Raw genomic sequence first — 16,267 nt, forward strand, 5'->3', positions numbered from 1 at the left:
TTTCTGTATGCCTTCTATATTTTGGAGGTGGGAGCTGGTGGAGAAGGGAGGATAAAGACTTTTCAAATAATCTTTTGGAAGGTGGAGAAGTAAATATTCTGGGGGCGTGCTGCAGAATTTAAAATAATCTTGTGGTAATAATTGGTATCGGTGGCAGTAATGAAGAAAAAATAACAGTTTAAATAAATAATTAGACTTCACAGTAGATGTGTCAACAGGCACCCACTTAATGAGTATAATCATTGTTTTTCTCTGCTCTTAACGTCGATCCACTGACTGTGGTGTGTTCTCTGTCCCATTTCCAAACCAAGTCTATTTAAAGCTGCACTTCATGGCATCTGAAACGGTATACCCTGTTTACTATTTAGAGCTGATACCCAATGTTCTTTAATAGGCAAGCTCTGTACTTGAACAGGAACAGGCTTCTGGCCTTCTGTAGACTGTTGATTATTCCTGTTTTCAACAGTGTGATTCATTAGCAAGGATGAATAATACCCAATTAATTCTCATGAACTTGTCTATATTGCTAGAGTGACTTGTTTATTACACGTTGATGGAATAACCCTCGTCTGCCTTAAATCAAATTAATCAGTTATTGTTTTCTGAAGTGGAGGTAGAGGTAGTAGTTTTAAATTCAATTAAATTATTATTATTATTATTATTATTATTATTATTTTTTTAGCTACCTGGTAGGCTCTCATTGTTTTTACAGAGTGAAACAGCATATTTGGTGTTATGATATGTCAGCCAGAAGTCATGAGCATCTAATTCTAATCCCATCTTGGGCTGTGTCACCTTGAGCAAGTCACTTTCTGTCTCCCAGGTACGCTCCCAGGTCAGCGTCTCATAACAGATGGGGTCAGACCAGTTGATCAAGGCATTGATCCACTACTTTTAGTCAAATGTGCTCTTACCTGCGATTTTCTTTCGTACCCCTGTCTTTTCTACCTCCTGCTGCCGCTTGGCCAAGGTTATAGGAAAATCCTAGGACTCCACCAGAGAGCCAGTAAGAAAACAGTTATTCTTGTATTTAGCGTTTGATTCTTTTATATACTAGAAGAGCAATTAGGGATTTGAATTATACACTATGATTGGGCATTTATGTTATGGTTGTTCACTACCTCCAGTGACATCTAGTTTCTGGTTAGAAAGGAAAAAAAAATCTTTCTCCATGTTTCTCAACTCCATAATCTTGTCTTATTCTTAGAGAATCTGGTGAACTTATCCACTGGTAGCGTCAATTTGTTCTTTGTTCTGTTGTTTGACTTTTCCAGGTTGAATCATTGAACTGTAAGAAGAGGTGAGAATATCAGAGCCAGAGGGGACTTTAGGAATCAATCTAGCCCAATTCTCTCAGTTCAGAGATAAAGTTATCGGGATCAGGGAGGGAATCCAATTTGTCTAAGGTATTAGTAGCAAATCCTGAACTAGAATTATTTCTTCTGACTTTATAATTATATCTCTATTTTAGAAGAGAATCCTTTCTATAAACTGTGCTTTCACAATCCAATAAATAAAGGGCCGTTGTCTTTTAGGCTAAACCAGTGTCAATGCAAGGATGTGAGATGGCCTTAAAACAGAAATGGATTCTAGGCATCTTCATTAATCCCTTGGGGACAGTGGTACAGAGGGTTCTGCCTGGCTTCTGCTCTCTGTGTTTACTAGGAGAATATGAATTCCCCTGCAGTCTTTTCTGTAAGAGATTACTTGACCCTGACATCACCACTGTTTCCTCCACCCATCTTCTAGTCTTCTGCCCTTTTCTAATCCAATGAATGATAGAAAGCTGAGGATGAGCTCCTAGCTGGCTGTGTGCATAGTTGGGAACATCAATAAAGAGAAGACAGTTGAAAGATTGATAAGCAAGAGGACAGGAAAATTAGAGCCAATCCAGTGAAATCTAGTTCAAGGCCTGCAATTCCCAGTTGCTAGCAGCATCTCTCATTCTTTTGGACTTTTTTGCCTTGTTCTTGTGGGGCTGGGACTGAGAAGCAGCTGGAATGGTCTTTGCCAAAACCAAACTCATGTTTTCATGACATTTCCAAGTCCAGACAAGAGAGCTGTAATTATCCATTAGTGAGAAGATAACTTAGATGCCACTAGATGTAAACACTAATCGTGGTCTTCCTAATACTAAGATGCAGAGACTGGAAATCATTTTACTGAGTCTGAGGTTCAAATTCTGCCTCTAATTAATTTGCTATGATTTTGGTGAAGAGATGATCTTCCTTTGAACCTCAGAGTCTCCATGTATGAGACAGGAGAAAGGGGAGCGTGGAATAGCTGAGAGTAAAGGTTCTCCCAGCCCTTATTTTCATGAGTCTCTGATTTGCCCAAGGTCCTATAGCAAGTTTGTAACTGAGCCTGATCTTGAATTCAGACCCTCTTATTCTGGTTTGGAAGTTAACATTGTGATAACTTCCACGGCTCATACTTTCTAAATTGTGTGTTTGCATCTCTCAGCCTTGTTTTATTAAATAAACTTTTTCTCTCTCAGTTGACAGGGCCTTTTCTGCCAAGGGACTTGCCCAACATCGTTGTTCTTAATTTGCACATGAATGTGCACACGTGTGTGAGTATGTGTGCTTGGGAGAAGGGAGAGGATTATGGAATATTTGGAAACTCATATATGAATCTATGAAATAGTTAGAAAATGCACATATACGTAGGATGTTGTTTAAAATTTTAGTTTTGTAGTCCTTTTGAAGGCCAGACATAGGTTCTAGGTTAAGCCAAAGGTAATTTTAATATGGGAAGTCAGACGTGACATTTGGGGAACATACTTCTCCTGTTGCTGTGGGATTTTTCCCACCATTCACCTATTTTTCTACTCTGGACATCCACCTTATTTATGAGCATGACTCTGGATTTTTAACATTGAAACTCCTATTCTGCTTGCTTATTTTCTTCATTCATTCATCCATTCATTCATTCACTCACTCACTCACTCAAATTACTTGTGGTGTAGATGTTAGCCGTTTTAATATATTATTTCATTTATTCTCATGAAATAAAAATTATTTTTCCCATTTTTCTTATGTAGTAATTGAGATCAGAGAGGTTGAGTAATAAATAGCACAGCCTGGGTTTAAATCTAGATCTGCTCCAAGATATGTGAGTATCTGCAGAGATAATATTGAGTATGAAGAGGGACAGTGAAACAATTCTATAAATCTTGGGAATCAATTATATGGTAGTTAATTCATGAAATGGTTATCTGGCACCTTAAGGCAGAATAAGAACTATTGGACAATTGGATAAAATGTGTTATGAGTGACTTACATTTTTCTTTTTTAAAATGTTGCTGTTGAGTTAGTGGTCTCAGTTTCTTCATTTCTGTAAGTGAGATGAAGAGGAGAAGAAGAGTGATTAGGGTCCTAGTGCCCTGATCGTACTATGAGTTATCAACTGAATTGGAATTTTAATGCTTTGGGAAATCCATGTGTTGTTTTCTCTCTGTTCTGTTGAGCGTGGGATTTCTAACAGAGACAGACTTCTGACCATGCGTAGATCAGCACAAATGCAGATGTGAGCAGCTAGGACTCGGATCGTGCCAAGATGTAATGACTGCCACATGTGTGAAGCTAAAGCTCGTGCTTAATGACCCACTGTAGGCATATGTGGGAACCATGAGAGTGCGAGCTGGTGTCAGAGGTGGAAGAGGCTGCTCCTTCACCTTAGGGATGGGGACACGAAGAACCAGACTTCATGCCAGCACACTACAGTAATACTTGCTTTTTAGACTGTCTTCCATTGACTTACAATCACACTGACAGGCAGGTATACCTGAATTGGGAAAACATCATATTAGCTGTGTGACCTTGCATGTGTTACTTGATCTCTTTGGGTCTCAGTTTTGTTGTCCGTACAATGGAAATCATACTTGGCTGCGGGACATTTGTGATGATGAGCGAAATACCTTTGTGCTGTGCAATACTCGGAAGCGTTACTATCACTCTAATTAACAATCCTTGTCGTAGCCCAGTGAGACAGCCACAGCTGTTTTGTTCTTACAGATTCTGTTTCCTAACTTTATCTTGATACATTTTAGATCCTTGCCTCTCCACATTTGGTCTGAAGACCAGGAACATCGGCATCACCTGGGAGCTTGTTAGAAATGCAGATCTCAGGCCCCACTCTAGATCTCCTGAATCTGGATCTGCATTTTAACAAGATCCCCATGCAGTTCGTTTGCCCGTTAGAGTTTGAGAATTGTTTTAGGCCCCAGACCAATTTCAAGGCTATTGGCCATGGCCTGCTGACAATGACTGGCAGACTGCCAGCATGTTGGGCACGCCTCACCAGTGCTTTCAGATAGCCGGAGGAAGCCCTGTGAAGTTGCTCCCTGGGAATAACGGGAGGCTGGCTGAAGGCATCCAGCAGGCTTTATCCTTTTAATGCCCTGCATTTCCTCAGAAGTACTATTCACCAGGGGTCAAATTGGGATTGGATCCCAAGTCGTTCTGCTCCGAGTCCACATTCTTTTCATTAAACCACGATGTCTCAGTCACGAGGAACGCTGGGCTGTGTGTGCGAGAACTCTTCATTCCCCGCAGTGGGAATATTTCCACACTGGCTGTTTTACTCTGTTACTCAATTCTAGAGGGAAAGAATTAAAAAAAAATTAAAAAGCTTCAGTTGAAAGCCAGGATCCTGCAGCTTAATCAGTTATTTTCGTTTTTTAATGAGGGTGACTATTGTGAAATAAGTAATTATTAATTACTGAAAACTAATGAAATATTTTCGTTTCCTTGCTAAAAAGCATATGGAAGCTAAAAGAAAGCATATGGGTGTTTTTCAGGAAGCATATTGGTGAATGGACAAATTACAGTGGTGCCAATATGCCTTTGCTGTCTGGCTGGGGCCATCACTGCGTGTGCTGCCATCTGAGTCCTCATGGGTTGAAAGGGATTTTTTAAAATTCCCATCTGATGTGTGCCTTGGGTGGCCTCTGGAGTTACACAGCTCTGCCTCATAAATCTTTCTGCCATGCTTTCACTCCAACAGTATGGGCCCAGAGGGTCTGAGCATGAAATCTTTGCTCTCTAAGTGGCCGCCATGCTTTTCCTTTCTGGAGGTCTCGCACCCTCCTCAGTAGACTGAATGGGCCTGCCCAGCTGAGGGCTACGTGTTGAGACTCTCCATCCGACCATTTACTGCAGTCGGGAAAAGCAGCGTCCTTGTGGACTGCAGAACTGGACCTCCTTGCTCCACTGGGGGCTCTGTATGGGCCAGCCATTTACTCTCTGGACTGCACATTTCTTTCTTGTAAAATTGGGATGATAATACCGGTGCTCCTCTGTGCACAGGCTTGGCTGTTTATTCGATTCACAGCACATGCCTTTTGCTCCTCGTCTCCTTTCCTTTGTGTGTCTTTTCTCTTGCTACACATTTCGTTGGTTTGATAAATAGCGTGATGGATTTGGAGGTAGTTGAAACTAGGTTGGCTGTTCTGAGGATTGTGCACACCTTGGCTTGTGATGGTCAGAGGCAGCATACCGTTGGAGAAGGTACTTGGTTGGGTATCAGAAAACTGATGTTCCAGACCAAGCTGACTTAATAAGCATTTACTTAGGACCTCCCGAGCTAGGTGGCTTGCTAAGAAATTGAAGGAGGAAGCTGGCAGGTGTGCAAGGTGAGTTTGATTCAGGACCAGCCAAAACTCAGTGTGATGTGTGAGCTGAGTAATTATACTTTGTGGGTGAGGGAATTGGGGGGAGACTCTTTCTACCTGGGAACATATCATCAAACTGGGGACTGGAGTTGACTTTGAAACATGATTACATAGACTTTGATGGGATATTTTAGGGACTTCAGCCGAAATCTCTGGTAGGCAAGAATGAGCTTGAGGCAAGACCCAGAAGCAGGTGCATACGACCTATATCCAGAGAGCTGGACATAGGTGACAGAAATGTTTTATTTGAGAGAAGTCATTTATTTTCTGGTGGGCCTCATTCTCTTTCCCTGGAAAACATGAGCTTTATACAGTTAGGTTCTCAAGAAGCCTCAAGAATCCAACTGGAATTCTACAAGATCTCCTATCCCACAGCCAGATAAGCCATTTAGCTGAACCCTGGCAGCTGATGGTGGCAGTGGCGCTGGGCCCAGAACCCAGTGTCCTGTTCCCTAGCCTAGCTCTTCCCACTACCCCACATAGCATTATAATGATGGCTGGCTGGGGTGACCATTATTATTATAGCCTTTAATGTATGGGATTGAATTTTAAAATGATCTAAGATATAAAACAAGTAAGACATTTAATCATCTTAGATACTGATGACCCTTCCACTGGAGAGGCTAGCTCTGATAAAATGTCACCTTTCTCCACTTTGCCTGTGTGGGCCTTGCTTTTCTGCCTGCAGGACGGGCACCTGTCCTTCCTCCCAAGGAAGTCTTCTCACTCTGCCCCTTGGCTCTGAAAGATAGCCTTAGCATTGGACTTTGTTTCATAATTAAACTTTATTTTGCATTGCCATCTTCCCATGTTTGCTCTCACCCTCTCTCCCTCCAGCTCCCCTGCACACACATATTATAAGGTTTTTGAATCCTAGCACTACTTTTTGCTTCTCTGAATTTTCTTCAGCTTCTGGCACAGTGCCCTAGATAGACATCATGCTCAATAACAAAGCACATAACTGCTCTTCAATGGTTTTTCCCTCTCCTTGTTGCTTGTTTTTAAGATGGATATGAAACTTAGAGGTTTAAAGACTTTCAGAACTTGAAAGGAACTTAAAAACTATCTGTCTAGCTGAGCTTCCTCCCAGGGAAGAAGGGACTTACCCTACTTTACCTGCCCCGTTAGCAGCAGGTCTGAGGTGGCTGCCCCATCTGACCGAGCGGTAGAGGGATGGTTGGGGCCTGGGCTCCTGCTCCCCACTCAGCAGGCCTTGCCCGGGTTCATCCTTTCTATGAAGACCATGGGGAATGAGGGATCTAAGGGTTGTGCGTGTGGCTTTGCTGCCGTGTGAAACAGATGGAAACAAGCAGACGAGTGCTGGCCATCTACTATGCGACAGGTGTTTTCACATAGATTAGCTTGGTCAATTGTTGCAACACAGGACATGTAGCAGAAGCCCCTCCCTAAAATCTCTAAAGAGTGCACTGTAGTGGCTGTGTACTTGCCTCCTAAAACATGGGCATGGGGCTCTGTAGAGTGGCACACGTGATGACTCTAAGATTGCAAAGACCAGTGAAAACAAGCAGAGGTGGTGGTCAAAACTGACATGGCAGGAGGTGTGTTGACCCAGGTATAATAAGAGAGGACTCGGCTCTCCCATTCTCTCCCCACATATGCAGCTGAGTCTTTGGAGAGCTGGGACTTGAGCACCTCACACTTGAGTGTAGTGATGGCTTTTACTTGCTCTTACTACATCTTACTCCCTCCACCTCCTAGCCTCCAACCCCACTGAATGTATTTTCTTCCTCCTGTTCATCTTTCTTCTCCTCCTCCTTCCTTCTCCTGAGTTAACCTGGGTGGCCTAAGAAGGCTGTCTGATGCAGAGGCCTCTGTACTGGACTGTGAAAATGCTGGCAGGGAAGGCGATACACAAATCTGTTAAATACACAGCAAAAATAGCTTATGATCTATGGGACTCAGTATTAAGCAAGATGATATTAACGAGGTTTGAGTGCTGTTCTGAAACGTGGCAGCTGCACACGCATATTGGCTGCTTTGCCTCCCTACCTCTGGCAGCTTGGAGCGGTGTTGCCATGGCGCTCCTGGGCTCTGTTTAGATCAGCTATTTGCTGAAGGAGCCCCTGACCTTCCCCACAATAGAAACCATTGAGGTGGTCATGTCAGTGCCTCTCTTGGGGAGCTGTGTGACTGGTGAGCCCCCAGTTGTCATTTGGAAACTGTTAGAAGTTGTAGTCAGGACAGAAGTTGTAGTCAGGACAGAGACGTTGAACGTTAGGAGCAAGAAGTGCTTTTAAATATCCTCTACTCTTTTTTGATGGGTGAAACTACTGAAGTTCAAGGAGTGCAAGTGACTTACTCAAGGTCGCAGGTTGAAGTAGGGACAAGGCTGGGATAGGAACTCAGGTCTCCTGATTCACAGTCCTCTAATGTTAGAGTTCTGTAACACTTAGTGCTGCTTGAGCCATCTTTTCAGCCCAGAAGGCCGTGGGTGGAGACGATCCAGGCCTGGGGACCTCGCTGTCCCTAGGAAAGGGCATAGGAGATAAGGAGAGGGAGAGGAGCTGGGTGCAGAGGAGGGAATGAGGAATTGAGGGGAATCATGGTTAGTGTGGGGGTGATAGATGCCCAGAGTGAATGCCTGAGGAGCCACTGACCAGTGCCCATCTGCAGAGACCCTTTCCTACCAGATTCCACAGCTCGGTCACTGAGAAGTAGATGCTTAGGGGGCAGGGGGAAACAACGTCATGTTCTCTGTTGCTCCCTTTTTTGACCTTATGTAAGACCTCACATTAAACTACCATGAAGCCATTGTCAGCCCCACTTTTCTTTCTTTCTTTTTTTTGTATGACTTTATAGTGTTAAGTATTGTTCAGGTAGTTCACGTGTTAAACACTGTCTCCTCCCCGAGATCACAGGGTCCTGGGGCAGAAACTGTGACATGAGTAGACCTTCCTCCTTCCTTCACTCGCTGTCCGTGTACCCCACCCCTGCTTTAAACAAGACCCCTGGCATAGTCTTACATCACACATGAGTATCATTGAGTAGGTTTTTTTATTGAGTTCAACTGAGTTGAATTTAGGTGACCTCTTCAAATTTTTACTGACAGTAGAAGTCGGTGAATTTTGATTTTGGGGAACAGTGTTCTCACCAATTTGGATTCCTTAAGATTTCTTGTAAATGCTTAATTAATTTTCAGAAAACTCAGTATGTTGTCTAGTGTTATCCTTATTTTACAACAAAGAAACTAAAGTCATGTGAGCTGCTGAAATTCACTTCAAGGAATACATGTTAGGGATTTATTTGCATCTGGGTCTTCTTTCTTCAAGTGTTATGATGTTACTTCGACTCTTTCCCAGTACTTCTGGAAGTGATGTTGTTCCATGGACAACAGTTTCAGCTTCTGTTAAGGAGTCTCCGGCCTTTTAAGGTTATAACCTCTCCCCTTCAGAGTTTGGAAAAATAATTATGAGGACTGAAGTTCAAACAGTGACTTATTATGATGCTTTGGACAGCACTCTAGCTGATTTTTTTCAATAGACCAAGGGAAAAAAAAGTACTATATACTTTAGTTTGCTTATTTGCTATATCATTTAGTTGGAAATAGACTTCAGAATAACTTTAAATAAATTTGGATGCCTTCAGAATATGGGGGAAAAAAGTCTTCTGCCCTGAATGAATGGACTAATCTAGCTAAGAACAAAATGACACCCTGTTTTGATTATAAAAGAAGGATGCAAGAATTTTTGAGTGCTGAAGCTAAAGTCTAGATTTTGGTTGATACTGATATTTTGTAGGTTTTTCCTCAATATTGGCCATATTCATTAAATAATATCTATTATGCTTTACTAACTTTTACATGATTTGGATAAGTTTGATAACATTTCTGCATCCTTTCTGAAAAACCATAAATGTGGAACAGTCTTTTTTTTTTAATTTTATGCTAAGGAAAAACATCATTACCTAATTTAAATTTTAGTAGAGAGGTAAGGCTTGTTTGTAGTGAGTATAATATCTTGATATATATAGATAGATCTTCTGTTTCCCTTTAGAATCTAATTTTCCAGGTGTTTAAGGAGGAGGATGAGTTGAATAATAATGATATAATGCCCAGAGAGAAAATGCGTAAGACAAATATGCTGTGGGTCTGTGTCTTATGTGTGTATGTCTGTGTGTGTCTTTTGATAAAGTTGTCTATAGTTTGAAAGTGCATAATAATGTGAATTACTAAAAAAAAATTGAAACAGACACTTGGATGTTCAGGGGGATGGATAATTTATCTTTTGTTTTAGAGTTGTAAGTAAAATGAAACGTTAGACAATGGTATTGTTTGGTATCAGGTGGGGATCTAACACTGTCTTTATATCTATTCTTTGAGAAGGAAGTTTGTCTTGGGAATCTGACTATTCTCACAAGCTCTCTGAATTTCTTCAGATCCCTTTGATGCCCACACTCTGTTTAATTCAATTGAATCACTTTACTCTGAACAATGATTTAGAGACCATGGCATTTATTATAAGCAATGCATATACACACTAACTAATGAAAAGGGGGAAAAAAAAGAAAAAGGAAAGAAAAAGCAGCACTTTGCACCTTTTTTGCATGTTTGAAGCAGTCTGCCTTACTTTAGAATTGCATCTGTGTGTCTCAGTTTCTCTTAAGTAGATTAGGTGCAGCCTGAAGACAAGAGAAATGTTTTATGTAAGTTTGTGACAGTGAATTTTGTGAACTCAGGTGCAGTAACTTAAAACAACTTTGATGACATCTTTTCCTTGTAGTTGGCAGGCTTATTCAGAATCGCGTTAGAAGTCATCCTATTACTTTTGAAATCCCTCCGCTTCATAGACTTTCTGGGGAACGAGGAAACTTGTCCATCTGCCTCCTACAAGAGAAGTGAGTAGTTTAGGAGTGCAATAGCCTGTTTACATACTGGCCAAAACTGTCGCTGTAAGAAAAAGTTTTGTATATTCTAAAATGTTACAGAGCTAGGAAAAATATACAGATGTAATATATAGAGTGCATATATATGTACATATATATGATATGTTCCTTGTCATAATATTTTACCCGACGTGCTATTTACAGTAATGAATCAAAATGTCAGTTTTAAAAATACGAAGTGTCAAAGTGTTCCCACGTTGTGGGAAAGTTTGATGTGACAGTTTGTTAATCATATGACTATTATATCAAATGTGTCTCACAATGTTTTTTTGCTCAATGCTCTTTCTTGTAGGCTTCTCACACTTTTTTAGTGAATTTGTAGTTCAAGTTACTAACCCAAGGAACACATTTAGGTTACGTGTCTCCCACACCTTACATAAATGCTGCTGTGTTTTTCTGCACTTAGAATTGAATGGATTTCACATCATTTTAGAGTGGTTTGATTTTGTGCCTGACACATTTATTATAGCAGCTAAAATGAATTTCTCCTATGTAGTTTTGTTCCTTTGTCTACAGAACCATCCCATGAAACTTCCACGTATGGAATGGATGTTTGTGTTTCCCCACGCTGGGTTTCCCTGGGTATAATTTAGGTGACCTATTGCCCACCCCTTCACCTTGGGCACATTTCTGAATTTTGCTTAGTACATTGATTCTACCAACTTCTTCCTACTACAAGGGCAGAATTATAAAATACAAACATTTTATACTTTGGAAAAGGCAACACGGTTTCTTGCAGGAGAATATGGCTATGCAACTTACTGTCTCTGTGTCTATGGAAGACACTTGATTTTCTGGCCTTAGTTTCCTCTGAAGAATTGTTAATATTGAAATGAGATTAGATCAGTGGCTTTTAAACTTAGCTTCCAGGAGCCCCAAGGTTGTGGGTAAATGTATGATCTCAGATGATGGGATACAGAGTTGGCTGTGAGAACTCTGGGCTCTTCTACTGATAACTCCACTTTCAGATTTGATTTAATTTAGTTTTATGTGCTATTTAAATTAAATGCGTAATTCAACTGCTTAAATGACCAATTTGCCTACCTATTGGCAGCCACTCTGCAAGATGATTTAGAGCCAGCATTCTCTGACTCTGTGGCTCATTTCTTGAGAGTTTCCAGTGGGCAACCATGGCAACAGATCTTGGCTAATCTGGCCTCAGGCTCCACCTGTGTTTCGTGAGGTCTCCATGGAACTTCTTTCAGTGGCAGAGGATTCTCCAGACTGAGATCTGTGGGAAGGACCACTAGCTGAGATCACAGCTATGTCTGATTTTAATCCTTGCATCTTTTTAATCTTAATAAGCTTTCCAATTGAACAGATTTCAGGTCAGCAAAGACCATTGTTTAGAACAAGTATAGATGTAGGAAGGTACAGAAACTTTGACAGATATTTCATCTGCTTCTGGTTAAGGATATGAATGCTACTCCTTATGCTAGAGAGTTTCAGCCAGCTTGGGGCAGAGGGTGGACACCCACCACTTGAAATTTTAATTAATCCAACACTTTCTCCTTCCCTCCATCTCAGACACCCACAACCATCACCACCTTTATCCACTATGCAGGGTACAGCTTGGGGTGCATCCCCCCGATTGGTAGGGCAGGAAAATAAAAGCATTGTGAATTACGAATCCAGGTAGAGACTGTATGAATGACAAATGATCAAGAAACATGAAAAGCCTTTACGTTGGAACATAATAAATTGGAGAAAATGTTTCTAATAGAAAAAAAATAGCATGTATTAAACACAAGAGAGAAGATGAATGACTATTTTGCTAGATTCAGAAGCATCACTTTCAAAGTTCCTCAGGAATTAAATTATGGGATTAGTTTGATTTAACTCCTTTAATAGCTGAAATTCTGAAGGGAGAGAATAGTCAAGTCAACAGTTTTGTGCATGACACTTTCTTGTCGGGAAACATCTCTCTGGTGATAAATCTCATAAAAACAATGTAAATCAAGAAGCAGTTGCTGAGTGCCAAGACAGAATATTCTTTTATTGAGACAACAGATCTGCCACTGGGGTGCACCTGTGTTTATTGGGGTGGGGGAAGAATGCCCCCAAATGCATGTGCAGGATAATTAGAAAAAAATCCAGGAGTGATTTTTGGTTCATTTCCTGAAGAAATTTGTGACATGAGGCAAAATGTTTTAAATGAATGTTGAACTCTAGATGTACACTTTAAATCAAACGGGAAGCATTCTGTGTGTAGTTCTGCTCAAAGTAGAATGGGATAATGGGTTATGGGGATGGAAAGGATGACGCAAGGACAAACCACAACAAAAAACACTTTGCTATCTTGTATATTTAGTTATGTTACTTTTGCATGGACTTCCTTCTGCCTTCTTTTCCTCCTTGCTGGTGTGTAAGGCCCTTGAGTTCAGAACCTTGTCTGTCTTGTATGTCTCCCAGTTGCCCAGAGTCACACCTGGCTTATTTGTGATCTCAATAAATATTTACTGAATAGATGACTTATATGGAAGTACAGCATTATTGAGGGAAGAAACGTGGCATAAATCTGGAAAATTCTGACCTGGCCACTTCTAAACTTTCTGGGACTTTCACTAAATGCTTATTGAATTAGTTATTATTCTGAGCATTTTGCATCATTAACTCACTCAGTCCTCACTACCACCCTCTGAGGATGGTGCTGTTGTTACCATTATTTCACAGATGGAAAATTGAGAGCCAGAGACATTACACATTAAACTTACTCAACTTACTTGAGATCACCTGGCTCATAAAAAGTAAAGCCAGGACTCGGACTCAGGTAGTCTGGTTCCAACCACTGCTTTTCTATCCGCTAAGATACATTGTCTCTGGACAATGAGTGTACTTACACCTGCCTGCTCTACCTCCCCACGTGTCGTAAGGCCAAAACAAGATGACAAGTCTGCAAACATTAGGGAAGAGGTGAACCAACTCGTGAAGATGAGACAGCACACAACTAACTATAAAGTAGAAAGTAGAAACTCAATGTTAGGAAAGTTCAGAGAAGAAATAAGAATGATTATTTCCAACTGGGGTGGAGGGTGGGGGATCAAGGAAGCCTTTGTAGAGGAAGTGCATTTGAATTGTCCTTGAATGAGCGGGATTATGACAAAAGGAGATGCTTTCTAAGCAAATGGACTGATGATGGACTAGAGGTATCAATGTGCAGGGTGGTGAAAAAGAAGGTGTTAGTTCATTGAATGCTGATTAGTTAAGCAAAGACTTTCCCAAAGAGTTGCATTGAGGAGTGGGGAGGAAAAGGGGCTTGTGGAGAAAGGGGAGAAAACAGTGAGTAGGGCAGTGAATGGGAAGATACAAAAGCATGCCAAAGATACTTTCCCATGTTTATAGTCTTTCTGGGAGTTGACTCTAGGCAAATAGATGATCCCTGCCTTACCTATATTATGCTCTGACTCATCATTTTCCGTGCATGGTCCTTAAATACTTGTCTAAGGAGATACCACTCTGAAAGGAGTGCTCACGTAAGTCTGAGAAGTGCTGCGTACTCTGTCGCTCTCATAGGTATGACAGTGTTCATTAGCGTGATAAATGTTTTAGGAAGCCCTGTGGGACAGCCATCAGCTTGCTTTCATTTGACTCTGGGACTTTATTTTCCCTTGAGCAACCATAGTTAACATATTCTAGAAGACATACTTCCGTGGACCTCCGGCTAACTGGCTGGACTGATTTGTTTCCACTTTCCAATAGATCATCTAAGAGTAGAAGTGGATCCATTCTCAGGGCAACCAAAAGCCCCATTCTGAAAGAAGAAGTTACAGTACGTTTGCCTGTGGAAATTGTTATGTGTCATTTAGAAAGAAAGCTATGCTCAAGATAAACTTGAGAACCTGCAGCCCCTCAGAAAAAAGTAAGAGCGAGAAGCAGGAAGTGAAGGAGGCTTAGGTCTTGAAATGGAATGTGTCGAAGTGTGATAGTTACCAACCACAGGAACTCCTTTAGCAGGCTGCCCTGTGAATATTTTAAGAGAAAACATTGTTAAAGTCAGCAGCTTACTCACTAGCCCCAGGGGCGGCATGATGCCTATTTCCTTCTTTACTCTGCACTGGCCTGAGTGGGAAAGAAAGGCAGTGGACTGCATCGAGCGCCTGCCCCACGCCGAACACTATGTTAGGAGCCATCACTTAATCCCCTCAACAATCTGACTGGGTCAGGATTGTTCATCTTTTCTTTTATAAATGAAGATGCTGACTCCCAGGGTACCTCACTGAGTAGATCATGTTTTACTTCCTGGACCTGTCCCATGCTCCTTTCCCCAGCTGTCTGTCTGGTGAACCCATGTTCTTCCAGGTTGTAGAAGAGACTCTGCCCCGAACCCCATGTGGCCTCTAGTCCCGAGTGACATGATGATCTTGTTCTTTAGGTCTGTACGCTCTCTCTCCTTAAGATTCTAAGCTCGGGTATTAGTGACTCTGGAGCCCATGTGCTTAGGTTGCACTCCTCTGTCTGCAATCAGCGTTCTCTGCGTAGGACTTCATTGTAACCTTGCAGGGGTGTCAACCTCTTCGTGTCTCTGGGCCACACTGGAAAAAGAGGAGTTGTCTCAGGCCACACATTAAATACACAAACACTAATGAAAACTGATGAGGGAAAAAAAAAGATTTTAAGTAAATTTACAGTTTTGTGTTGGGCCACATTCATCGCCATCCTGGGGCTTATGCGGCCCGCGGGCCCCGAGTTGGACACCCCTGCTAGAGCCAGACCTTTACCTAACAGGGTACCTCCTCTCTAGCCCATTGCTCTAGACCTTCTTTGCTAACATATTTTTAGTTTTGTGGATTCAGAGCCTCCTTATTTTTAATGTCATTTCCCACCTCCTGGAATATACCTTCTCATTTTTTGGCCAGGTCTTCCCCTTAACTTCCAAACAGCACATTTTGAACTTGACCTGCGTTGGTATCACCTGGGGAATCTCACCCTCAGTAATTACGGTCCACTAGGTCTGAAAACATAGTGTGGGAGAATGCGTACTTCTAACAAACTCTTAGATGATTCTGAAACTGTCAGTTTGTGGGCTCACTTTGATGAGTACAGCTTTAAAGTATAGTTCAGGACTCCTGTTTTTCAGGAAATTTAAGTATCTGAGCCCAAGGTTCCCTTTCTTTTTATTTCTTCTTTTCTTTCTTTGTCTCTTCTTTCCTTCCTTTTTTTCCTCTCTCCCTCCCTCCCTCCCTCCCTTCCTTCCTCCTTCCTTTCTCTATTATATTCTCATAGAACCCTATACAAATTAGATATCTTTCCATTCATGAAAGTCTCAGGGGCTCCAATATCAACTTCTTGTGCCTGGTTAACACTTGAGAAGAAAGGAGACAGCTTGGTGAAAATGAACAAATGTCTGGGTGGGGAATCTCATACCCTATGTGAGCTGTGTGTGTTAGGGCAAATCACAGTTTGTGGAGTTGTTTCCTAATCTCTAAAATAATTATTCCATTTCTTCTTGTTGCAGAAACTCCTGGAAAAGGTCAAGTGAGGTCATGAATATATAAATGCAATAATGTTCCTAGTACATTATTTTTTATTATTTTATTTTTTGTATAGGTGACTCGTTCACTTTATCATTAATGACGAGGCATGAAGGAAATGCCGTTGGTTTTCAATGAGATGTGGAGCGGAGGGGGGCTAAGGGGAGGCTGCCATCTTGGGAAAGCTTGTTTAGATCCCTGGAAGTGATTTTCACGCCGG

General features: G+C 41.5%; 1 protein-coding gene across 11 annotated transcripts in view; it reads left to right on the top strand.

Annotated features, from left to right (window-relative positions):
* Window positions 1-16,267, top strand: part of LPP (LIM domain containing preferred translocation partner in lipoma) — a 633,676-nt gene that overhangs the window by 160,423 nt on the left and 456,986 nt on the right. Inside the window, exon 5 of one of the 11 annotated variants that reach the window (XM_053918206.1) lies at window positions 10,414-10,528. The exons of the other annotated variants lie outside the window; for them this stretch is intronic. The gene's annotated coding sequence lies outside the window, so the exon portion shown is untranslated. The remainder of the gene's footprint in view (window positions 1-10,413; window positions 10,529-16,267) is intronic. 11 annotated transcript variants of the gene reach the window in all.

This window comes from Desmodus rotundus, chromosome 2, assembly GCF_022682495.2.
Source record: "Desmodus rotundus isolate HL8 chromosome 2, HLdesRot8A.1, whole genome shotgun sequence".
NCBI lineage: Eukaryota > Metazoa > Chordata > Mammalia > Chiroptera > Phyllostomidae > Desmodus > Desmodus rotundus.